The sequence below is a fragment of the Silene latifolia genome, chromosome 1 (genome assembly GCF_048544455.1).
Source record: "Silene latifolia isolate original U9 population chromosome 1, ASM4854445v1, whole genome shotgun sequence".
Lineage (NCBI taxonomy): Eukaryota > Viridiplantae > Streptophyta > Magnoliopsida > Caryophyllales > Caryophyllaceae > Silene > Silene latifolia.
The window spans coordinates 198,813,571-198,840,522 of NC_133526.1; positions in this window are offsets into that span (position 1 = coordinate 198,813,571).

Consider the following 26,952-nt stretch of genomic DNA (forward strand, 5'->3'; position numbering starts at 1 on the left):
GCCACAAACCAGCATCCGCCGCGACTCGGATTATCGTGAAAAATGTGTTAAAGCTCGTTATTTGAGGCTGAAATCGAACAGGTTGATTCCTGAAATCGAACTGGTTGATTCCTGAAATGAGCTCGGACGCATGATTGAAAAACAAGGAGAAAAAGAAACAGGTTCCGGTACGACCTTCCGAACGGCTGAAATTGAAGTGTATAATAAATACACGGTTTTTCGGGATTCCGGGGTCCCGGAATAAAATTCTCTGGAAATTACATAGATAGTTCCTTAGGTCAGATAAAGCGGCCACGCAAATTTTGAGCACCAACAGAAGACATTTGGGGGGTGCCGATGTGCCACAAACCAGCATTCGCCGAAACTCGGATTATCTTGAAAAATGTGTTAAATCTCGTTATTTGAGGTCGAAATCGAACAAAGTTGATTCAGAAATCGAACAGGTTGATTCCCGATATGAGCTTGGACGTGTGATTGAAAAACAGAAAGAACAAGATACAGGTTCCGGTACGACCTTTCGAACTACAGGTGAAATTGAAGTTTATAATACACGGTTTTCGGGGTTAGGGTCCCGAAATAAAATACTCCGAAAATCACATGGAAAGTTCCTCGAGTCAGATAAAATGGCCACGCAAAGTTTGAGCACCAACGGAAAACATTTGGGGATGCCGGTGTGCCAAAAACCAAAGATTCGCCGAAACTCGGATTATCGTGAAAAGTGTGTTAAAGCTCGTTATTTGATTCTGAAATCGAACAGGTTGATTCCAGAAATCGAACAGGTTGATTCCTGAAATGAGCTCGGACGCGTAATTGAAAAACAGGGAGAAAAAGAAACAGGTTCCGGTACGACCTTCCGAACGGCTGAAATTGAAGTGTATAATACACGGTTTTTCGGGATTCCGGGGTCCCGGAATAAAATTCTCCGGAAATCATATATAAAGTTCCTCGAGTCAGATAAAGCGGCCATGCAAAGTTTGAGCACCATCGGAAGACATTTGGGTAGTGCCGGTGTGCCACAAACGAGCATTCCCCGAAACTCGGATTATCTTGAAAAATGTGTTAAATCTCGTTATTTAAGGCTGAAATCGAACAGGTTGATTCCTGAAATCGAACAGGTTGATTCCTCAAATGAGCTCGGACGCGTGATTGAAAAACAGGAAGAAAAAGAAACAGGTTCCGGTACGACCTTCCGAACGGCTGAAATTGAAGTGTATAATACACGGTTTTTCAGGATTCCGGGGTCCCGAAATAAAATACTCCGGAAATCATATCGAAAGTTCCTCGAGTCAGATAAAGCGGCCATGCAAAGTTTGAGCACCATCGGAAGATATTTGGGTTGTGCCGGTGTGCCACAAACGAGCATTCCCCGAAACTCGGATTATCTTGAAAAATGTGTTAAATCTCGTTATTTGAGGCTGAAATCGAACAGGTTGATTTCTGAAATCGAACGGGTTGATTCCTGATATGAGCTTGGACGCGTGATTGAAAAACAGGGAGAACAAGATACAGGTTCCGGTACGACCTTTCGAACGGCTGAAATTGAAGTGTATAATACACGGTTTTTCGGGATTCCGGGGTCCCGAAATAAAATACTCCGAAAATCACATGGAAAGTTCCTCGAGTCAGATAAAACGGCTACGCAAAGTTTGAGCACCAACGGAAGACATTTGGGGATGCCGGTGTGCCACAAACCAGCATTCGCCGAAACTCGGATTATCGTGAAAAGTGTGTTAAAGCTCGTTATTTGAGGCTGAAATCGAACAGGTTGATTCCAGAAATCGAACAGCTTGATTCCTGAAATGAGCTTGGACGCGTAATTGAAAAACAGGGAGAAAAAGTAACAGGTTCCGGTACGACCTTCCGAACGGCTGAAATTGAAGTGTATAATACACGGTTTTTCGGGATTCCGGGGTCCCGGAATAAAATTCTCCGAAAATCATATAGAAAGTTCCTCGAGTCAGATAAAGCGGCCATGTTTAGTTTGAGCACCATCGGAAGACATTTGGGTTGTGTCGGTGTGCCACAAACGAGCATTCCCCGAAACTCGGATTATCTTGAAAAATGTGTTAAATCTCGTTATTTGAGGCTGAAATCGAACAGGTTGATTCCTGAAATCGAACAGGTTGATTCTTCAAATGATCTCGGACGCGTGATTGAAAAACAGGAAGATAAAGAAACAGGTTCCGGTACGACCTTCCGAACGGCTGAAATTGAAGAGTATAATACACGGTTTTTCAGAATTCCGGGGTCTCGAAATAAAATACTCCGAAAATCACATGGAAAGTTCCTCGAGTCAGATAAAACGGCCACGCAAAGTTTGAGCACCAACGGAAGACATTTGGGGATGCCGGTGTGCCACAAACCAACATTCTCCGAAACTCGGATTATCGTGAAAAGTGTGTTAAAGCTCGTTATTTGAGGCTGAAATCGAACAGGTTGATTCCTGAAATCGAACAGGTTGATTCCTGAAATGAGCTCGGACGCGTAATTGAAAAACAGGGAGAAAAAGAAACAGGTTCCGGTACGACCTTCCGAACGGCTGAAATTGAAGTGTATTAAAAAAATTAAACATCTATGTATATTTATTTAGTGTTATTATATATCGTGATTTTTAATGGATTTCTTTCAAAAGATTACTATTAAAAAAAATTAAATTAAAAATAAAAATTTTATATTATGGAACATATATACCAATATGCATGGATCATACCCTTCATTCCACTCCCAGTTCCTTTCTTAATAGGAGTGGGACTTCTCCTTTTTCCAACAGCAGCAAAAAGTATTCGACGGATGTGGGCTTTTTCTAGTATTTCTTTGTTAACTATAGCTATGATTTTTTCGATGACGCTGACGATTCAACAAATAAATAGTAATTCCATTTATCAATATGTATGGTCTTGGACTATTAATAATGATTTTTCTTTTGAATTTGGCTATTTGCTCGATCCACTTACTTCTATTATGTTAGTCTTAATAACTACTGTTGCAATTTTGGTTCTTATTTATAGCGATAATTATATGTGTCATGATTAGGGATATTTAAGATTTTTTGCTTATATGAGTTTTTTCAATACTTCCATGTTAGGATACACGGTTTTTCGGCATTCCGGGGTCCCGGAATAAAATACTCCGAAAATCACATACAAAGTTTCTCGAGTCAGATAAAACGGCCACGCAAAGTTTGAGCACCATCGAAAGACATTTGGGGGTGCCGGTGTGCCACAAACCAGCATTCGCCGAAACTCGGATTATCGTGAAAAATGTGTTAAAGCTCGTTATTTGAGGCTGAAATCGAATAGGTTGATTCCAAAAATCGAACAGGTTGATTCCTGAAATGAGCTCGGACGCGTAATTGAAAAACAGGGAGAAAAAGAAACAGTTCGTGATTACGACCTTCCGAACTACCGAAATGAAGTGTATAATACACGGTTTTTCGGGATTCCGGGGTCCCGGAATAAAATTCTCCGGAAATCATATAGAAAGTTCCTCGAGTCAGATAAAGCGGCCATGTTTAGTTTGAGCACCATCAGAAGACATTTGGGTTGTGCCGGTGTGCCACAAACGAGCATTCCCCGAAACTCGGATTATCTTGAAAAATGTGTTAAATCTCGTTATTTGAGGCTGAAATCGAACAGGTTGATTCCTGAAATCGAACAGGTTGATTCCTCAAATGATCTCGGACGCGTGATTGAAAAACTGGAAGAAAAAGAAACAGGTTCCGGTACGACCTTCCGAACGGCTGAAATTGAAGAGTATAATACACGGTTTTTCAGGATTCCGGGGTCCCGAAATAAAATACTCTGAAAATCACATGGAAAGTTCCTCGAGTCAGATAAAACGGCCACGCAAAGTTTGAGCACCAACGGAAACATTTGGGGATGCCGGTGTGCCACAAACCAGCATTCGCCGAAACTCGGATTATCGTGAAAAGTGTGTTAAAGCTCGTTATTTGAGGCTGAAATCGAACAGGTTGATTCCTGAAATCGAACAGGTTGATTCCTGAAATCGAACAGGTTGATTCCTGAAATGAGCTCGGACGCGTAATTGAAAAACAGGGGAAAAGAAACAGTTCGATGACGACCTTCCGAACTATTTGAAATTGAAGTGTATAATACACGGTTTTTCGGGATACCGGGGTCCCGGAATAAAATTCTCCGGAAGTCATATAGAAAGTTCCTCGAGTCAGATAAAGCGGTCACGCAAAGTTTGAGCACCAATGGAAGACATTTGGGGGTGCCGGTGTGCCACAAACCAGTATTCCCCGAAACTCGGATTATCGTGAAAAATGTGTTAAAACTCGTTATTTGAGGCTGAAATCGACCGGGCTGATTCCTGAAATCGAACAGGTTGATTCCTCAAATGAGCTCGGACGCGTGATTGAAAAACAGGGAGAAAAAAAAAACAGGTTGCGGTACGACCTTCCGAACGGCTGAAATTGAAGTGTATAATACACGGTTTTTCGGGATACCGGGGTCCCGGAATAAAATTCTCCGGAAGTCATATAGAAAGTTCCTCGAGTCAGATAAAGCGGTCACGCAAAGTTTGAGCACCAATGGAAGACATTTGGGGGTGCCGGTGTGCCACAAACCAGCATTCGCCGAAACTCGGATTATCGTGAAAAATGTGTTAAAACTCGTTATTTGAGGCTGAAATCGAGCGGCCTGATTCCTTAAATCAAACAGGTTAATTCCTTAAATGAGCTCGGTCGCGTGATTGAAAAACAGGGAGAAAAAAAAAACAGGTTCCGGTACGACCTTCCGAACAGCTGAAATTGAAGTGTATAATAATACACTGTTTTTTGGGATTCCGGGGTCCTGGAATAAAATTCTCCGGAAATCACATAGAAAGTTCCTCCAGTCAGATAAAGCGGCCACGCAAAGTTTGAGCACCAACGGAAGACATTTGGGGGTGCCGGTGTGCCACAAACGAGCATTCGCCGAAGCTCGGATTATCGTGAAAAATGTGTTAAAGCTCGTTATTTGAGACTGAAATCGAACAGGTTGATTCCTGAAATCGAACAGGTTGATTCCCGAAATGAGCTCGAACGCGTGATTGAAAAACAAGGAGTAAAAGAAACAGGTTCCGGTACGACCTTCCGAACGGGTGAAATTGAAGTGTTATACACGGTTTTTCGGGATTCCGGAGACCCGGAATAAAATTCTCCGGAATGCACATAGAAAGTTCCCCGGGTCGGATAAAGCGGCCACGGAAAGTTTGAGCATCAACGGGAGACATTTGGGGGTGCCGGTGTGCAACAAGCCAGCACTCGCCGAAACTTGTATTATCGTGAAAAATGTGTTAAAGCTCGTTATTTGTGGCTGAAATCGAACAGGCTGATTCCTGAATTCGAACAGGTTGATTCCTAAAATGAGCTCGGACGCGTGATTGAAAAACAGGGAGAAAGAGAAACAGGTTCTGGTACGACCTTCCGAACGGCTCTGGAAATTACATAGATAGTTCCTTAGGTCAGATAAAGCGGCCACGCAAAGTTTGAGCACCAACAGAAGACATTTGGGGGGTGCCGGTGTGCCACAAACCAGCATTCGCCGAAACTCGGATTATCGTGAAAAGTGTGTTAAAGCTCGCTATTTGAGGCTGAAATCGAACAGGTTGATTCCTGAAATCGAACAGGTTGATTCCTGAAATGAACTCGGACGCATGATTGAAAAACAGGGAGAAAAAGAAACAGGTTCCGGTACGACCTTCCGAACGACTAAAATTGAAATGTATAATACACGGTTTTCGGGATTTCGGGGTCACGGAATAAAATCTCCGGAAATCACATATAAAGTTCCTCGAGTAAGATAAAGCGGCCACGAAAAGTTTGAGCACCAGCGGAAGACATTTGGGGGGGCCAGTGTTCCACAAACGAGCATTCGCCGAAGCTCGGATTATCATGAAAAATGTGTTAAAGCTCGTTATTTGAGGCTGAAATCGAACAGGTTGATTCCTCAAATGAGCTCGGACGCGTGATTGAAAAACAGGGAGAAAAAGAAACAGGTTCCGGTACGACATTCCGAACGGCTGAAATTGAAGTGTATAATACACGGTTTTTCGGGATTCCGGGGTCCCGGAATAAAATACTCCGAAAATCACAGAGAAACTTCCTCGAGTCAGATAAAACGGCCACGCAAAGTTTGAGTACCATCGGAAGACATTTGGGGGTGCCGGTGTGCCACAAACCAGCATTCGCCGAAAATCGGATTATCGTGAAAACTGTGTTAAAACTCGTTATTTGAGGTTGAAATCGATCGGGCTGATTCCATAAATCGAACAGGTTTATTCCTCAAATGAGCTCGGACGCGTGATTGAAAAACAGGGAGAAAAAAAAACAGGTTGCGGTACGACCTTCCGAAAGGCTGAAATTGAAGTGTATAATACACGGTTTTTCGGGATTCCGGGGTCCCGGAATAAAATTCTCCGGAAATCATATAGAAAGTTACTCGAGTCAGATAAAGGGGCCACGCAAAGTTTGAGCACCATCGGAAGACATTTGGGGGTGCCGGTGTGCCACAAACAAGCATTCGCCGAAACTCGGATTATCGTGAAAAATGTGTTAAAGCTCGTTATTTGAGGCTGAAATCGAACAGGTTGATTCCAGAAATCGAACAGGTTGATTCCTGAAATGAGCTGGGACGCGTGATTGAAAAACATGGAGAAAAAGATACAGGTTCCGGTACGACCTTCCGAACGGCTTAAATTGAAGTGTATAATACACGGTTTTTCGGGATTCCGGGGTCCCGGAATAAAATACTCCGAAAATCACAGAGAAACTTCCTCGAGTCAGATAAGACGGCCATGCAAAGTTTGAGCACCATCGAAAGACATTTGGGGGTGCCGGTGTGCCACAAACCAGCATTCGCCGAAAATCGGATTATCGTGAAAACTGTGTTAAAACTCGTTATTTGAGGTTGAAATCGATCGGGCTGATTCCTGAAATCGAACAGGTTGATTCCTTAAATGAGCTCGGACGCGTGATTGAAAAACAGGGAGAAAAAAAAATAGGTTGCGGTACGACCTTCCGAAAGGCTGAAATTGAAGTGTATAATACATGGTTTTTCGGGATTTCGGGGTCCCGAAATAAAATACTCCAAAAATCACATGGAAAGTTCCTCGGGTCAGATAAAACGGCCACGCAAAGTTTGAGCACCAACGGAAGACATTTGGGGGTGCCGGTGTGCCACAAACAAGCATTCGCCGAAACTCGGATTATCGTGAAAAGTGTGTTAAAACTCGTTATTTGAGGCAGAAATCGAACAGGTTGATTCCAGAAATCGAACAGGTTGATTCCTGAAATGAGCTGGGACGCGTGATTGAAAAACATGGAGAAAAAGATACAGGTTCCGGTACGACCTTCCGAACGGCTTAAATTGAAGTGTAATACACGGTTTTTCGGGATTCCGGGGTCCCGGAATAAAATACTCCGAAAATCACAGAGAAACTTCCTCGAGTCAGATAAGACGGCCATGCAAAGTTTGAGCACCATCGAAAGACATTTGGGGGTGCCGGTGTGCCACAAACCAGCATTCGCCGAAAATCGGATTATCGTGAAAACTGTGTTAAAACTCGTTATTTGAGGTTGAAATCGATCGGGCTGATTCCTGAAATCGAACAGGTTGATTCCTTAAATGAGCTCGGACGCGTGATTGAAAAACAGGGAGAAAAAAAAATAGGTTGCGGTACGACCTTCCGAAAGGCTGAAATTGAAGTGTATAATACATGGTTTTTCGGGATTTCGGGGTCCCGAAATAAAATACTCCAAAAATCACATAGAAAGTTCCTCGAGTCAGATAAAACGGCCACGCAAAGTTTGAGCACCAATGGAAGACATTTGGGGGTGCCGGTGTGCCACAAACCAGCATTCGCCGAAACTCGGATTATCGTGAAAAATGTGTTAAAACTCGTTATTTGAGGCTGAAATCGAGCGGCCTGATTCATGAAATCAAACAGGTTGATTCCTCAAATGAGCTCAGTCGCGTGATTGAAAAACAGGGAGAAAAAAAAAACAGGTTTTGGTACGACTTTCCGAACGGCTGAAATTGAAGTGTATAATAATTCACTGTTTTTCGGGATTCCGGGGTCCTGTAATAAAATTCTTCGGAAATCACATAGAAAGTTCCTCCAGTCAGATAAAGCGGCCACGCAAATTTTGAGCACCAACGGAAGACATTTGGGGGTGCCGGTGTGCCACAAACGAGCATTCGCCGAAGCTCGGATTATCGTGAAAAATGTGTTAAAGCTCGTTATTTGAGACTTAAATCGAACAGGTTGATTCCTGAAATCGATCAGGTTGATTCCCGAAATAAGCTCGGACGCGTGATTGAAAAACAAGGAGTAAAAGAAACAGGTTCCGATACGACCTTCCGAAGGGCTGAAATTGAAGTGTTATACACGGTTTTTCGAGATTCCGGGGTCCCGGAATAAAATTCTCCGGAAATCATATAGAAAGTTCCTCGAGTCAGATAAAGTGGCCACGCAAAGTTTGAGCACAATCGGAAGACATTTGGGGGTGCCGGTGTGCCACAAACGAGCATTCGCCGAAACTCGGATTATCGTGAAAAATGTGTTAAAACTCGTTATTTGAGGCTGAAATCGAACAGGTTGATTTCAGAAATCGAACAGGTTGATTCCTGAAATGAGCTTGGACGCGTGATTGAAAAACATGGAGAAAAAGATACAGGTTCCGGTACGACCTTCCGAACGGCTGAAATTGAAATGTATAATAAACGGTTTTTCGAGATTCCGGGGTCCCGAAATAAAATACTCCGAAAAACACATAGAAAGTTCCTCGATTCAGATAAAACGGCCGCGCAAAGTATGAGTACCATCGGAAGACATTTGGGGGTGCCGGTGTGCCACAAACCAGCATTCGCCGAAACTCGGATTATCGTGAAAAGTGTGTTAAAGCTCGTTATTTGAGGCTGAAATCGAACAGGTTGATTCCAGAAATCGAACAAGTTGATTCCTGAAATGAGCTCGGACGCGTAATTGAAAAACAGGGAGAAAAAGAAACAGGTTCCGGTACGACCTTCCGAACGGCTGAAATTGAAGTGTATAATACACGGTTTTTCAGGATTCCGGGGTCCTGGAATAAAATTCTCCGAAAATCACATAAAAAGTTTCTCGAGTCAGATAAAACGGCCACGCAAAGTTTGAGCACCATCGAAAGACATTTGGGGGTGCCGGTGTGCCACAAACCAGCATTCGCCGAAACTCGGATTATCGTGAAAAATGTGTTAAAACTCGTTATTTGAGGCTGAAATCGATCGGCCTGATTCCTGAAATCGAACAGGTTGATTCCTCAAATGAGCTCGGACGCGTGATTGAAAAACAGGAGGAAAAAAAACAGTTCAGTGACGTCCCTTCCGAAATTTGAAATTGAAGTGTATAATAATACATGCTTTTTTCGGGATTCCGGGGTCTGGAATAAAATTCTCCGGAAATCACATAGAAAGTTCCTGATCGAGATAAAGCGGCCACGAAAAGATTGAGCACCAACGGAAGACATTTGGGGTGCTTGGTGTGCCACAAACGAGCATTCGCCGAAGCTCGGATTATCGTGAAAAATGTGTTAAAGCTCGTTATTTGAGACTGAAATCGAACAGGTTGATTTTTGAAATCGAACAGGTTGATTCCCGAAATGAGCTCGGACGCGTGATTGAAAAACAAGGAGTAAAAGAAACAGGTTCCGGTACGACCTTCCGAACGGCTGAAATTGAAGTGTTATACACGGTTTTTCGGGATTCCGGAGTCCCGGAATAAAATTCTCCGGAATGCACATAGAAAGTTCCTCGGGTCGGATAAAGCAGCCACGGAAAGTTTGAGCATCAACGGAAGACATTTGGGGGTGCCGGTGTGCAACAAGCCAAAGACTACGAAACTTGTATTATTGTGAAAAATGTGTTAAAGCTCGTTATTTGTGGCTGAAATCGAACAAACTGATTCCTGAATTCGAACAGGTTGATTCCTAAAATGAGCTCGGACGTGTGATTGAAAAACAGGGAGAAAAAGAAACAGGTTCCGGTACGACCTTCCGAACGGCTGAAATTGAAGTGTATAATAAATACACGGTTTTTGGGATTAGGGGTCCCGAATAAAATTCTCTGGAAATTACATAGATAGTTCCTTAGGTCAGATAAAGCGGCCACGCAAAGTTTGAGCACCAACAGAAGACATTTGGGGGGTGCCGGTGTGCCACAAACCAGCATTCGCCGAAACTCGGATTATCGTGAAAAGTGTGTTAAAGCTCGTTATTTGAGGCTGAAATCGAACAGGTTGATTCCAGAAATCGAACAGGTTGATTCCTGAAATGAGCTCGGACGCGTAATTGAAAAACAGGGAGAAAAAGAAACAGGTTCCGGTACGACCTTCCGAACGGCTGAAATTGAAGTGTATAATAAATACACGGTTTTTCGGGATTCCGGGGTCCCGGAATAAAATTCTCTGGAAATTACATAGATAGTTCCTTAGGTCAGATAAAGCGGCCACGCAAAGTTTGAGCACCAACAGAAGACATTTGGGGGGTGCCGGTGTGCCACAAACCAGCATTCGCCGAAACTCGGATTATCGTGAAAAGTGTGTTAAAGCTCGTTATTTGAGGCTGAAATCGAACAGGTTGATTCCTGAAATCGAACAGGTTGATTCCTCAAATGAGCTCGGACTTGTGATTGAAAAACAGGGAGAAAAAGATACAGGTTCCGGTACGACATTCCGAACGGCTGAAATTGAAGTGTATAATACACGGTTTTTCGGGATTCCGGGGTCCCGGAATAAAATACTCCGAAAATCACAGAGAAACTTCCTCGAGTCAGATAAAACGGCCACGCAAAGTTTGAGTACCATCGGAAGACATTTGGGGGTGCCGGTGTGCCACAAACCAGCATTCGCCGAAAATCGGATTATCGTGAAAACTGTGTTAAAACTCGTTATTTGAGGTTGAAATCGATCGGGCTGATTCCATAAATCGAACAGGTTGATTCCTCAAATGAGCTCAGTCGCGTGATTGAAAAACAGGGAGAAAAAAAAAACAGGTTTTGGTACGACCTTCCGAACGGCTGAAATTGAAGTGTATAATAATTCACTGTTTTTCGGGATTCCGGGGTCCTGTAATAAAATTCTTCGGAAATCACATAGAAAGTTCCTCCAGTCAGATTAAGCGGCCACGCAAAGTTTGAGCACCAACGGAAGACATTTGGGGTGCCGGTGTGCCACAAACGAGCATTCGCCGAAGCTCGGATTATCGTGAAAAATGTGTTAAAGCTCGTTATTTGAGACTTAAATCGAACAGGTTGATTCCTGAAATCGATCAGGTTGATTCCCGAAATAAGCTCGGACGCGTGATTGAAAAACAAGGAGTAAAAGAAACAGGTTCCGGTACGACCTTCCGAAGGGCTGAAATTGAAGTGTTATACACGGTTTTTCGAGATTCCGGGGTCCCGGAATAAAATTCTCCGGAAATCATATAGAAAGTTCCTCGAGTCAGATAAAGTGGCCACGCAAAGTTTGAGCACAATCGGAAGACATTTGGGGGTGCCGGTGTGCCACAAACGAGCATTCGCCGAAATTCGGATTATCGTGAAAAATGTGTTAAAACTCGTTATTTGAGGCTGAAATCGAACAGGTTGATTTCAGAAATCGAACAGGTTGATTTCAGAAATCGAACAGGTTGATTCCTGAAATGAGCTTGGACGCGTGATTGAAAAACATGGAGAAAAAGATACAGGTTCCGGTACGACCTTCCGAACGGCTGAAATTGAAGTGTATAATAAACGGTTTTTCGAGATTCCAAGGTCCCGAAATAAAATACTCCGAAAAACACATAGAAAGTTCCTCGATTCAGATAAAACGGCCACGCAAAGTTTGAGTACCATCGGAAGACATTTGGGGGTGCCGGTGTGCCACAAACCAGCATTCGCCGAAACTCGGATTATCGTGAAAAGTGTGTTAAAGCTCGTTATTTGAGGCTGAAATCGAACAGGTTGATTCCAGAAATCGAACAGGTTGATTCTGAAATGAGCTCGGACGCGTGATTGAAAAACAGGGAAAAAAGAAACAGGTTCGACGACCTTCCGAACGGTGAAATTGAAGTGTATACTACACGGTTTTTCAGATTAAAGGGGTCTGGAATAAAATTCTCCGAAAATCACATAGAAAGTTTCTCGAGTCAGATAAAACGGCCACGCAAAGTTTGAGCACCATCGAAAGACATTTGGGGGTGCCGGTGTGCCACAAACCAGCATTCGCCGAAACTCGGATTATCGTGAAAAATGTGTTAAAACTCGTTATTTGAGGCTGAAATCGATCGGCCTGATTCCTGAAATCGAACAGGTTGATTCCTCAAATGAGCTCGGACGCGTGATTGAAAAACAGGGAGAAAAAAAAAACAGGTTCCGGTACGTCCTTCCGAACGGCTGAAATTGAAGTGTATAATAATACACTGTTTTTTGGGATTCCGGGGTCCTGGAATAAAATTCTCCGGAAATCACATAGAAAGTTCCTCTGATCAGATAAAGCGGCCACGCAAAGTTTGAGCACCAACGGAAGACATTTGGGGGTGCCGGTGTGCCCAAACGAGCATTCGCCGAAGCTCGGATTATCGTGAAAAATGTGTTAAAGCTCGTTATTTGAGACTGAAATCGAACAGGTTGATTCTTGAAATCGAACAGGTTGATTCCCGAAATGAGCTCGGACGCGTGATTGAAAAACAAGGAGTAAAAGAAACAGTTCGACGACCTTCCGAACTAATTTGAAATTGAAGTGTTATACACGGTTTTTCGGGATTCCGGGGTCCCGGAATAAAATTCTCCGGAATGCACATAGAAAGTTCCTCGGGTCGGATAAAGCAGCCACGGAAAGTTTGAGCATCAACGGAAGACATTTGGGGGTGCCGGTGTGCAACAAGCCAGCACTCGCCGAAACTTGTATTATCGTGAAAAATGTGTTAAAGCTCGTTATTTGTGGCTGAAATCGAACAAACTGATTCCTGAATTCGAACAGGTTGATTCCTAAAATGAGCTCGGACGTGTGATTGAAAAACAGGGAGAAAAAGAAACAGGTTCCGGTACGACCTTCCGAACGGCTGAAATTGAAGTGTATAATAAATACACGGTTTTTCGGGATTCCGGGGTCCCGGAATAAAATTCTCTGGAAATTACATAGATAGTTCCTTGGGTCAAATAAAGCGGCCACGCAAAGTTTGAGCACCAACAGAAGACATTTGGGGGGTGCCGGTGTGCCACAGCCCACAAACCATCATTCGCCGAAACTCGGATTATCGTGAAAAATTTGTTAAAGCTCGTTATTTGAGGCTGAAATCGAACAACTTGATTCTTGAAATCGAACAGGTTGATTCCTGAAATGAGCTCGGACGCATGATTGAAAAACAGGGAGAAAAAGAAATAGGTTACGGTACGACCTTCCGAACGGCTGAAATTGAAGTGTTATACACGGTTTTTCGGGATTCCGGGGTCCCGGAATAAAATTCTCCGGAATTCACATAGAAAGTTCCTCGGGTCAGATAAAGCAGCCACGCAAAGTTTGAGCACCAACGGAAGATATTTGGGGGTGCCGGTGTACAACAAGTCAGCATTCGCCTAAACTCGTATTATCGTGAAAAATGTGTTAAAGCTCGTTATTTGTGGCTGAAATCGAATAGGCTGATTCCTGAATTCGAACAGGTTGATTTCTAAAATGAGCTCGGACGCGTGATTGAAAAACTGGGAGAAAAAGAAACAGGTTCCGGTACGACCTTCCGAACGGCTGAAATTGAAGTGTATAATAAACGGTTTTTCGGGATTCCGGGGTCCCGGAATAAAATTCTCTGGAAATTACATAGATAGTTCCTTGGGTCAGATAAACCGGCCACGCAAAGTTTGAGCACCAACAGAAGACATTTGGAGGGTGCCGGTGTGCCACAGCCCACAAACCATCATTCGCCGAAACTCGGATTATCGTGAAAAATTTGTTAAAGCTCGTTATTTGAGGCTGAAATCGAACAGGTTGATTCTTGAAATCGAACAGGTTGATTCCTGAAATGAGCTCGGACGCATGATTGAAAAACAGGGAGAAAAAGAAATAGGTTACGGTACGACCTTCCGAACGGCTGAAATTGAAGTCTATAATACAAGGTTTTTGGAATTCCGGGGCCCCGGAATAAAATTCTCCGGAAATCACATATAAAGTTCCTCGAGTCAGATAAAGCGGCCACGCAAAGTTTGAGCACCATCGGAAGACATTTGGGGGTGTCGGTGTGCCACAAACGAGCATTCGCCAAACTCGGATTATCGTGAAAAATGTGTTAAAGCTAGTTATTTGAGGCTGAAATCGAACAGGTTGATTCCTGAAATCGAACAGGTTGATTCCTCAAATGAGCTCGGACGCGTGATTGAAAAACAGGGAGAAAAAGAAACAGGTTCCAGTACGACCTTCCGAACGGCTGAAATTAAAGTGTATAATACACGGTTTTTAGGGATTCCGGGGTCCCGGAATAAAATACTCTGAAAATCACATAGAAAGTTCCACGAGTCAGATAAAACGGCCACGCAAAGTTTGAGCACCATCGAAAGACATTTGGCGGTGCCGGTGTGCCACAAATCAGCATTCGCCGAAACTCGGATTATCGTGAAAAATGTGTTAAAACTCGTTATTTGAGGCTGAAATCGATCGGGCTGATTCCTGAAATCAAACAGGTTGATTCCTCAAATGAGCTCGGACGCGTGATTGAAAAACAGGGAGAAAAAAAAAACAGGTTCCGGTACGACCTTCCGAACGGCTGAAATTGAAGTGTAATACACGGTTTTTCGGGATTCCGGGGTCCTGGAATAAAATTCTCCGGAAATCACATAGAAAGTTTCTCCGGTCAGATAAAGTGGCCACGCAAAGTTTGAGCACCAACGGAAGACATTTGGGGGTGCCGTTGTGCCACAAACCAGCATTCGCCGAAACTCAGATTATCGTGAAAAATGTGTTAAAGCTCGTTATTTGAGACTGAAATCGAACATGTTGATTCCTGAAATCGAACAGGTTGATTCCTCAAATGAGCTCGGACGCGTGATTGAAAAATAGGGAGTAAAAGAAACAGGTTCCGGTACGACCTTCCGAACGGCTGAAATTGAAGTGTTATACACGGTTTTTCGGGATTCCGGGGTCCCGGAATTCACATAGAAAGTTCCTCGGGTCAGATAAAGCGGCCACGCAATGTTTGAGCACCAACAGAAGACATTTGGGGGGTGCCGGTGTGCCACAAACCAGCATTCGCCGAAACTCGGATTATCGTGAAAAATGTGTTAAAGCTCGTTATTTAAGGCTGAAATCGAACAGGTTGATTCCTGAAATCGAACAGGTTGATTCCTGAAATGAACTCGGGCGCATGATTGAAAAACAGGGAGAAAAAGAAACAGGTTCCGGTACGACCTTCCGAATGGCTGAAATTGAAATGTATAATACACGGTTTTCGGGATTCAGGGGTCCCGGAATAAAATTCTCCGGAAATCACATAGAAAGTTCCTCGAGTCGGATAAAGCGGCCACGCAAAGTTTGAGCACCATGGGAAGACATTTGGGGGTGCGGTGTGCCAAACGAGCATTCGTCGAAACTCGGATTATCATGAAAAATGTGTTAAAGCTCGTTATTTGAGGCTGAAATCGAACAGGTTGATTCCTGAAATCGAACAGGTTGATTCCTGAAATGAGCTCGGACGCGTGATTGAAAAACAGGAGAAAAAGAAACAGGTTCGACGACATTCCGAACTATTTGAAATTGAAGTGTATAATACACGGTTTTTCGGGATTCAGGGTCCCGGAATAAAATACTCCGGAAATCATATAGAAAGTTCCTCGAGTCAGATAAAGTGGCCACGCAAAGTTTGAGCACCATCGGAAGACATTCGGGGGTGCCGGTGTGCCACAAACGAGCATTCGCCGAAACTCGGATTATCGTGAAAACTGTGTTAAAACTCGTTATTTGAGGCTGAAATCGAACAGGTTGATTCCAGAAATCGAACAGGTTGATTCCTGAAATGAGCTTGGACGCGTGATTGAAAAACAGGGAGAAAACGATACGAGGTTTCACGACCTTTGAACGGTGAGATTGAAGTGTATAATAAACGGTTTTTCGGGATTCAGGGGTCCCGAAATAAAATACTCCGAAAATCACATAGAAAGTTCCTCGAGTCAGATAAAACGGCCACACAAAGTTTGAGCACGATCGGAAGACATTTGGGGGTGCCGGTGTGCCACAAACCAGCATTCGCCGAAACTCGGATTATCGTGAAAAATGTGTTAAAGCTTGTTATTTGAGGCTGAAATCGAACAGGTTGATTCCCGAAATCGATCAGGTTGATTCCTGAAATGAGCTCGGACGCGTGATTGAAAAACAGGGAGAAAAAGAAACAGGTTCCGGTACGACCTTCCGAACGGCTGAAATTGAAGTGTATAAATACACGGTTTTCGGGATTCCGGGGTCCCAGAATAAAATTCTCCGGAAATCACATAGAAAGTTCATCGGGTCAGATAAAGCGGCCACGCAAAGTTTGAGCACCAACGGAAGACATTTAGGGACGCCGGTGTGCCACAAACCAGCATTCGCCGAAACTCGGATTATCGTGAAAAATGTGTTAAAGCTTGTTATTTGAGGCTGAAATCGAACAGGTTGATTCCCGAAATCGATCAGGTTGATTCATGAAATGAGCTCGGACGCGTGATTGAGAAACAGGGGGAAAAATAAAAGGTCCGCACGACCTTCCGAACGGTTGAAATTGAAGTGTATAAATACACGGTTTTTCGGGATTCCGGGGTCCCGGAACAAAATTCTCCGAAAATCACATAGAAAGTTCCTCGGGTCAAATAAAGCGGCCACACAAAGTTTGAGCACCAACGGAAGACATTTGGGGGTGCCGGTGTGCCACAAACCAGCATTCGCCGAAACTCGGATTATCGTGAAAAATGTGTTAAAACTCGTTATTTGAGGCTGAAATCGAACAGGTTGATTCCTGAAATAAGCTCGGACGCGTGATTGAAAAACAGAGAGAAAAAGAAACAGGTTCTGGTACGACCTTCCGAACGGCTGAAATTGAAGTGTATAATACACGGTTTTTCGGGACTCCGGGGTCCCGAAATAAAATACTCCGAAAATCACAGAGAAACTTCCTCGAGTCAGATAAAACGGCCACGCAAAGTTTGAGTACCATCGGAAGACATTTGGGGGTGCCGGTGTGCCACAAACCAGCATTCGCCGAAAATCGGATTATCGTGAAAACTGTGTTAAAACTCGTTATTTGAGGTTGAAATCGATCGGGCTGATTCCATAAATCGAACAGGTTGATTCCTCAAATGAGCTCAGTCGCGTGATTGAAAAACAGGGAGAAAAAAAAAAACAGGTTTTGGTACGACCTTCCGAACGGCTGAAATTGAAGTGTATAATAATTCACTGTTTTTCGGGATTCCGGGGTCCTGTAATAAAATTCTTCGGAAATCACATAGAAAGTTCCTCCAGTCAGATTAAGCGGCCACGCAAAGTTTGAGCACCAACGGAAGACATTTGGGGTGCCGGTGTGCCACAAACGAGCATTCGCCGAAGCTCGGATTATCGTGAAAAATGTGTTAAAGCTCGTTATTTGAGACTTAAATCGAACAGGTTGATTCCTGAAATCGATCAAAGTTGATTCCCGAAATAAGCTCGGACGCGTGATTGAAAAACAAGGAGTAAAAGAAACAGTGTTCGATGACGACCTTCCGAAGGGTGAAATTGAAGTGTTATACACGGTTTTCGAGATTCCGGGGTCCCGAATAAAATTCTCCGGAAATCATATAGAAAGTTCCTCGAGTCAGATAAAGTGGCCACGCAAAGTTTGAGCACAATCGGAAGACATTTGGGGTGCGGTGTGCCACAAACGAGCATTCGCCAAATTCGGATTATCGTGAAAAATGTGTTAAAACTCGTTATTTGAGGCTGAAATCGAACAGGTTGATTTCAGAAATCGAACAGGTTGATTTCAGAAATCGAACAGGTTGATTCCTGAAATGAGCTTGGACGCGTGATTGAAAAACATGGAGAAAAAGATACAGGTTCCGGTACGACCTTCCGAACTATTTGAAATTGAAGTGTATAATAAACGGTTTTTCGAGATTCCAAGGTCCCGAAATAAAATACTCCGAAAAACACATAGAAAGTTCCTCGATTCAGATAAAACGGCCACGCAAAGTTTGAGTACCATCGGAAGACATTTGGGGGTGCCGGTGTGCCACAAACCAGATTCGCGAAACTCGGATTATCGTGAAAAGTGTGTTAAAGCTCGTTATTTGAGGTGAAATCGAACAGTTGATTCCAGAAATCGAACAGGTTGATTCCTGAAATGAGCTCGGACGCGTAATTGAAAAACAGGGAGAAAAAGAAACAGGTTCCGGTACGACCTTCCGAACGGCTGAAATTGAAGTGTATACTACACGGTTTTTCAGGATTCCGGGGTCCTGGAATAAAATTCTCCGAAAATCACATAGAAAGTTTCTCGAGTCAGATAAAACGGCCACGCAAAGTTTGAGCACCATCGAAAGACATTTGGGGGTGCCGGTGTGCCACAAACCAGCATTCGCCGAAACTCGGATTATCGTGAAAAATGTGTTAAAACTCGTTATTTGAGGCTGAAATCGATCGGCCTGATTCCTGAAATCGAACAGGTTGATTCCTCAAATGAGCTCGGACGCGTGATTGAAAAACAGGGAGAAAAAAAAAACAGGTTCCGGTACGTCCTTCCGAACGGCTGAAATTGAAGTGTATAATAATACACTGTTTTTTGGGATTCCGGGGTCCTGGAATAAAATTCTCCGGAAATCACATAGAAAGTTCCTACAGTCAGATAAAGCGGCCACGCAAAGATTGAGCACCAACGGAAGACATTTGGGGGTGCCGGTGTGCCACAAACGAGCATTCGCCGAAGCTCGGATTATCGTGAAAAATGTGTTAAAGCTCGTTATTTGAGACTGAAATCGAACAGGTTGATTCTTGAAATCGAACAGGTTGATTCCCGAAATGAGCTCGGACGCGTGATTGAAAAACAAGGAGTAAAAGAAACAGGTTCCGGTACGACCTTCCGAACGGCTGAAATTGAAGTGTTATACACGGTTTTTCGGGATTCCGGGGTCCCGGAATAAAATTCTCCGGAATGCACATAGAAAGTTCCTCGGGTCGGATAAAGCAGCCACGGAAAGTTTGAGCATCAACGGAAGACATTTGGGGGTGCCGGTGTGCAACAAGCCAGCACTCGCCGAAACTTGTATTATCGTGAAAAATGTGTTAAAGCTCGTTATTTGTGGCTGAAATCGAACAAACTGATTCCTGAATTCGAACAGGTTGATTCCTAAAATGAGCTCGGACGTGTGATTGAAAAACAGGGAGAAAAAGAAACAGGTTCCGGTACGACCTTCCGAACGGCTGAAATTGAAGTGTATAATAAATACACGGTTTTTCGGGATTCCGGGGTCCCGGAATAAAATTCTCTGGAAATTACATAGATAGTTCCTTGGGTCAAATAAAGCGGCCACGCAAAGTTTGAGCACCAACAGAAGACATTTGGGGGGTGCCGGTGTGCCACAGCCCACAAACCATCATTCGCCGAAACTCGGATTATCGTGAAAAATTTGTTAAAGCTCGTTATTTGAGGCTGAAATCGAACAACTTGATTCTTGAAATCGAACAGGTTGATTCCTGAAATGAGCTCGGACGCATGATTGAAAAACAGGGAGAAAAAGAAATAGGTTACGGTACGACCTTCCGAACGGCTGAAATTGAAGTGTTATACACGGTTTTTCGGGATTCCGGGGTCCCGGAATAAAATTCTCCGGAATTCACATAGAAAGTTCCTCGGGTCAGATAAAGCAGCCACGCAAAGTTTGAGCACCAACGGAAGATATTTGGGGGTGCCGGTGTACAACAAGTCAGCATTCGCCTAAACTCGTATTATCGTGAAAAATGTGTTAAAGCTCGTTATTTGTGGCTGAAATCGAATAGGCTGATTCCTGAATTCGAACAGGTTGATTTCTAAAATGAGCTCGGACGCGTGATTGAAAAACTGGGAGAAAAAGAAACAGGTTCCGGTACGACCTTCCGAACGGCTGAAATTGAAGTGTATAATAAATACACGGTTTTTCGGGATTCCGGGGTCCCGGAATAAAATTCTCTGGAAATTACATAGATAGTTCCTTGGGTCAGATAAACCGGCCACGCAAAGTTTGAGCACCAACAGAAGACATTTGGAGGGTGCCGGTGTGCCACAGCCCACAAACCATCATTCGCCGAAACTCGGATTATCGTGAAAAATTTGTTAAAGCTCGTTATTTGAGGCTGAAATCGAACAGGTTGATTCTTGAAATCGAACAGGTTGATTCCTGAAATGAGCTCGGACGCGTGATTGAAAAACAGGGAGAAAAAGAAATAGGTTACGGTACGACCTTCCGAACGGCTGAAATTGAAGTCTATAATACAAGGTTTTTGGAATTCCGGGGCCCCGGAATAAAATTCTCCGGAAATCACATATAAAGTTCCTCGAGTCAGATAAAGCGGCCACGCAAAGTTTGAGCACCATCGGAAGACATTTGGGGGTGTCGGTGTGCCACAAACGAGCATTCGCCAAACTCGGATTATCGTGAAAAATGTGTTAAAGCTAGTTATTTGAGGCTGAAATCGAACAGGTTGATTCCTGAAATCGAACAGGTTGATTCCTCAAATGAGCTCGGACGCGTGATTGAAAAACAGGGAGAAAAAGAAACAGGTTCCAGTACGACCTTCCGAACGGCTGAAATTAAAGTGTATAATACACGGTTTTTAGGGATTCCGGGGTCCCGGAATAAAATACTCTGAAAATCACATAGAAAGTTCCACGAGTCAGATAAAACGGCCACGCAAAGTTTGAGCACCATCGAAAGACATTTGGCGGTGCCGGTGTGCCACAAATCAGCATTCGCCGAAACTCGGATTATCGTGAAAAATGTGTTAAAACTCGTTATTTGAGGCTGAAATCGATCGGGCTGATTCCTGAAATCAAACAGGTTGATTCCTCAAATGAGCTCGGACGCGTGATTGAAAAACAGGGGGAAAAAAAAAACAGGTTCGACGACCTTCCGAATTTGAAATTGAAGTGTAATACACGGTTTTCGGGATTAGGGGTCCTGGAATAAAATTCTCCGGAAATCACATAGAAAGTTTCTCCGGTCAGATAAAGTGGCCACGCAAAGTTTGAGCACCAACGGAAGACATTTGGGGGTGCCGTTGTGCCACAAACCAGCATTCGCCGAAACTCAGATTATCGTGAAAAATGTGTTAAAGCTCGTTATTTGAGACTGAAATCGAACATGTTGATTCCTGAAATCGAACAGGTTGATTCCTCAAATGAGCTCGGACGCGTGATTGAAAAATAGGGAGTAAAAGAAACAGTTCCGCATACGACCTTCCGAACTTGAAATTGAAGTGTTATACACGGTTTTTCGGGATTCCGGGGTCCCGGAATTCACATAGAAAGTTCCTCGGGTCAGATAAAGCGGCCACGCAATGTTTGAGCACCAACAGAAGACATTTGGGGGGTGCCGGTGTGCCACAAACCAGCATTCGCCGAAACTCGGATTATCGTGAAAAATGTGTTAAAGCTCGTTATTTAAGGTGAAATCGAACAAAGTTGATTCTGAAATCGAACAGGTTGATTCTGAAATGAACTCGGACGCATGATTGAAAAACAGGAGAAAAAGAAACAGGTTCGTGACGACCTTCCGAATGGCTGAAATTGAAATGTATAATACACGGTTTTCGGGATTCCGGGGTCCCGGAATAAAATTCTCCGGAAATCACATAGAAAGTTCCTCGAGTCAGATAAAGCGGCCACGCAAAGTTTGAGCACCATGGGAAGACATTTGGGGGTGCCGGTGTGCCACAAACGAGCATTCGTCGAAACTCGGATTATCATGAAAAATGTGTTAAAGCTCGTTATTTGAGGCTGAAATCGAACAGGTTGATTCCTGAAATCGAACAGGTTGATTCCTCAAATGAGCTGGGACGCGTGATTGAAAAACAGGGAGAAAAAGAAACAGGTTCGACGACATTCGAACTATTTGAAATTGAAGTGTATAATACACGGTTTTTCGGGATTCCGGGGTCCCGGAATAAAATACTCCGGAAATCATATAGAAAGTTCCTCGAGTCAGATAAAGTGGCCACGCAAAGTTTGAGCACCATCGGAAGACATTCGGGGGTGCCGGTGTGCCACAAACGAGCATTCGCCGAAACTCGGATTATCGTGAAAACTGTGTTAAAACTCGTTATTTGAGGCTGAAATCGAACAGGTTGATTCCAGAAATCGAACAGGTTGATTCCTGAAATGAGCTTGGACGCGTGATTGAAAAACAGGGAGAAAACGATACAGGTTCCGGTACGACCTTCGGAACGGCTGAGATTGAAGTGTATAATAAACGGTTTTTCGGGATTCCGGGGTCCCGAAATAAAATACTCCGAAAATCACATAGAAAGTTCCTCGAGTCAGATAAAACGGCCACACAAAGTTTGAGCACGATCGGAAGACATTTGGGGGTGCCGGTGTGCCACAAACCAGCATTCGCCGAAACTCGGATTATCGTGAAAAATGTGTTAAAGCTTGTTATTTGAGGCTGAAATCGAACAGGTTGATTCCCGAAATCGATCAGGTTGATTCCTGAAATGAGCTCGGACGCATGATTGAAAAACAGGGAGAAAAAGAAACAGGTTCCGGTACGACCTTCCGAACGGCTGAAATTGAAGTGTATAAATACACGGTTTTCGGGATTCCGGGGTCCCAGAATAAAATTCTCCGGAAATCACATAGAAAGTTCATCGGGTCAGATAAAGCGGCCACGCAAAGTTTGAGCACCAACGGAAGACATTTAGGGACGCCGGTGTGCCACAAACCAGCATTCGCCGAAACTCGGATTATCGTGAAAAATGTGTTAAAGCTTGTTATTTGAGGCTGAAATCGAACAGGTTGATTCCCGAAATCGATCAGGTTGATTCATGAAATGAGCTCGGACGCGTGATTGAGAAACAGGGGGAAAAATAAACAGGGTCCGGTACGACCTTCCGAACGGTTGAAATTGAAGTGTATAAATACACGGTTTTTCGGGATTCCGGGGTCCCGGAACAAAATTCTCCGAAAATCACATAGAAAGTTCCTCGGGTCAAATAAAGCGGCCACACAAAGTTTGAGCACCAACGGAAGACATTTGGGGGTGCCGGTGTGCCACAAACCAGCATTCGCCGAAACTCGGATTATCGTGAAAAATGTGTTAAAACTCGTTATTTGAGGCTGAAATCGAACAGGTTGATTCCTGAAATAAGCTCGGACGCGTGATTGAAAAACAGAGAGAAAAAGAAACAGGTTCTGGTACGACCTTCCGAACGGTTGAAATTGAAGTGTATAATACACGGTTTTTCGGGACTCCGGGGTCCCGAAATAAAATTCTCCTGAAATCACATAGAAAGTTGCTCGGGTCAGATAAAGCGGACACACAAAGTTTGAGCACCAACGGAAGACATTTGGGGGTGCCGGTGTGCCACAAACCAGCATTCGCCGAAACTCGGATTATCGTGAAAAATGTGTTAAAACTCGTTATTTGAGGCTGAAATCGAATAGGTTGATTCCTGAAATAAGCTCGGACGCGTGAGAAAAAGAAACAGGTTCAGGTACGACCTTCCGAACGGTAGCAGAAATTGAAGTGTATAATACACGGTTTTTCGGGATTCCGGGGACCCGGAATAAAATACCCCGGAAATCACATAGAAAGTTCCTCTAGTCAGATAAAGCGGCCACGCAAAATTTGAGCACCAACGGAAGACATTTGGGGGTGCCGGTGTGCCACAAACCAACATTCGCCGAAACTCGGATTATCGTGAAATATGTGTTAAAGCTCGTTATTTGAGGCTGAAATCGAACAGGTTGATTCCTGAAATGAGCTCGGACGCGTGATTGAAAAAAGGGGAGAAAAAGAAACAGGTTCCGGTACGACCTTCCGAACGGCGGAAATTGAAGTGTATAATACACGGTTTTTCGGGATTCCGGAGACCCGGAATAAAATATCCCGGAAATCACATAGAAAGTTCCTCGAGTCAGATAAAGCGGTCACGCAAAGTTTGAGCACGAACGGAAGACATTTGGGGGTGCCGCTGTGCCACAAACCAGCATTCGCCGAAACTTGTATTATCGTGAAAAATGTGTTAAAGCTCGTTATTTGTTGCTAAAATCGAACAGGCTGATTCCTGAATTCGAACAGGTTGATTCCTAAAATGAGCTCGGACGCGTGATTGAAAAACAGGGAGAAAAAGAAACAGGTTCCGGTACAACCTTCCGAACGGCTGAAATTGAAGTGTATAATAAATACACGGTTTTTCGGGATCCCGGAATCCCGGAATCCCGGAATAAAATTCTCCGGAAATTACATAGAAAGTTACTTGGGTCAGATAAAGTGGCCACGCAAAGTTTGAGCACCAACAGAAGACATTTGGGGGGTGCCGGTGTGCCAAAAACCAGCATTCGCCGAAACTCAGATTATCGTGAAAAATGTGTTAAAGCTCGTTATTTGAGGCTGAAATCGAACAGGTTGATCCCTGAAATCGAACAGGTTGATTCCTGAAATGAACTCGGACGCATGATTGAAAAACAGGGAGAAAAAGAAACAGGTTCCGGTACGACCTTCCGAACGGCTGAAATTGAAATGTATAATACACGGTTTTCGGGATTCCGGGGTCCCGGAATAAAATTCTCCGGAAATCACATAGAAAGTTCCTCGAGTCAGATAAAGCGGCCACGCAAAGTTTGAGCACCATCGGAAGACATTTGGGGGTGCCGGTGTGCCACAAACGAGCATTCGCCGAAACTCGGATTATCATGAAAAATGTGTTAAAGCTCGTTATTTGAGGCTGAAATCGAACAGGTTGATTACTGAAATCGAACAGGTTGATTCCTCAAATGAGCTCGGACGCGTGATTGAAAAACAGGGAGAAAAATAAACGGGTTCTGGTACGACCTTCCGAACGGCTGAAATTGAAGTGTATAATACACGGTTTTTCGGGACTCCGGGAACCCGGAATAAAATTCTCCTGAAATCACATAGAAAGTTGCTCGGGTCACATAAAGCGGCCACACAAAGTTTGAGCACCAACGGAAGACATTTGGGGGTGCCGGTGTGCCACAAACCAGCATTCGCCGAAACTCGGATTATCGTGAAAACTGTGTAAAAACTCGTTATTTGAGGCTGAAATCGATCGGACTGATTCCTGAAATCGAACAGGTTGATTCCTCAAATGAGCTCGGACGCGTGATTGAAAAACAGGGAGAAAAAAAAACAGGTTGCGGTACGACCTTCCGAAAGGCTGAAATTGAAGTGTATAATACACGGTTTCTCGTTATTTGAGGCTGAAATCGAACAGGTTGATTCCTGAAATCGAACAGGTTGATTCCTGAAATGAGCTTGGACGCGTGATTAAAAAACAGGGAGAAAAAGATACAGGTTCCGGTACGACCTTCCGAACGGCTGAAATTGAAGTGCATAATAAACGGTTTTTCGGGATTCCGGGGTCGCGAAATAAAATACTCCGAAAATCACATAGAAAGTTCCTTGAGTCAGATAAAACGGCCACGCAAAGTTTGAGCACCATCAGAAGACTTTTGGGGGTGCCGGTGTGCCACAAACCAGCATTCGCCGAAACTCGGATTATCGTGAAAAATGTGTTAAAGCTCGTTATTTGAGGCTGAAATCGAACAGGCTGATTCCTAAAATCGAACCGGTTGATTCCTAAAATGAGCTCGGACGCATGATTGAAAAACAGGGAGAAAAAGAAACAGGATCCGGTACGACCTTCCGAACGGCTGAAATTGAAGTGTATAAATACACGGTTTTTCGGGATTCCGGGGACTCGGAATAAAATACCCCGGAAATCACATAGAAAGTTCCTCAAGTCAGATAAAGCGGCCACGCAAAGTTTGAGCACCAACGGAAGACATTTGGGGGTGCCGGTGTGCCACAAACAAGCATTCGCCGAAACTCGGATTATCGTGAAATATGTGTTAAAGCTCGTTATTTGAGGCTGAAATCGAACAGGTTGATTCCTGAAATAAGCTCGGACGCGTGATTGAAAAACAGGGAGAAAAAGAAACAGTTCCAGATGACGACCTTCCGAACGGTCGAAATTGAAGTGTATAAATACACGGTTTTGGATTAGGGGTCCCGGAATAAAATTCTCCGGAAATCACATAGAAAGTTCCTCGGGTCGGATAAAGCGGCCACGCAAAGTTTGAGCACCAACGGAAGACATTTAGGGGTGCCGGTGTGCCACAAACCAAGATTCGCCGAAACCTCGGATTATCGTGAAAAATGTGTTAAAGCTTGTTATTTGAGGCTGAAATCGAACAGGTTGATTCCCGAAATCGATCAGGTTGATTCATGATATGAGCTCGGACGCGTGATTGAGAAACAGGGGGAAAAATAAACAGGGTCCGGTACGACCTTCCGAACGGTTGAAATTGAAGTGTATAAATACACGGTTTTTCGGGATTCCGGGGTCCCGGAACAAAATTCTCCGAAAATCACATAGAAAGTTCCTCGGGTCAGATAAAGCGGCCACACAAAGTTTGAGCACCAACGGAAGACATTTGGGGGTGCCGGTGTGCCACAAACCAGCATTCGCCGAAACTCGGATTATCGTGAAAAATGTGTTAAAACTCGTTATTTGAGGCTGAAATCGAACAGGTTGATTCCTGAAATAAGCTCGGACGCGTGATTGAAAAACAGAGAGAAAAAGAAACAGGTTCTGGTACGACCTTCCGAACGGCTGAAATTGAAGTGTATAATACACGGTTTTTCGGGACTCCGGGGTCCCGGAATAAAATTCTCCTGAAATCACATAGAAAGTTGCTCGGGTCAGATAAAGCGGACACACAAAGTTTGA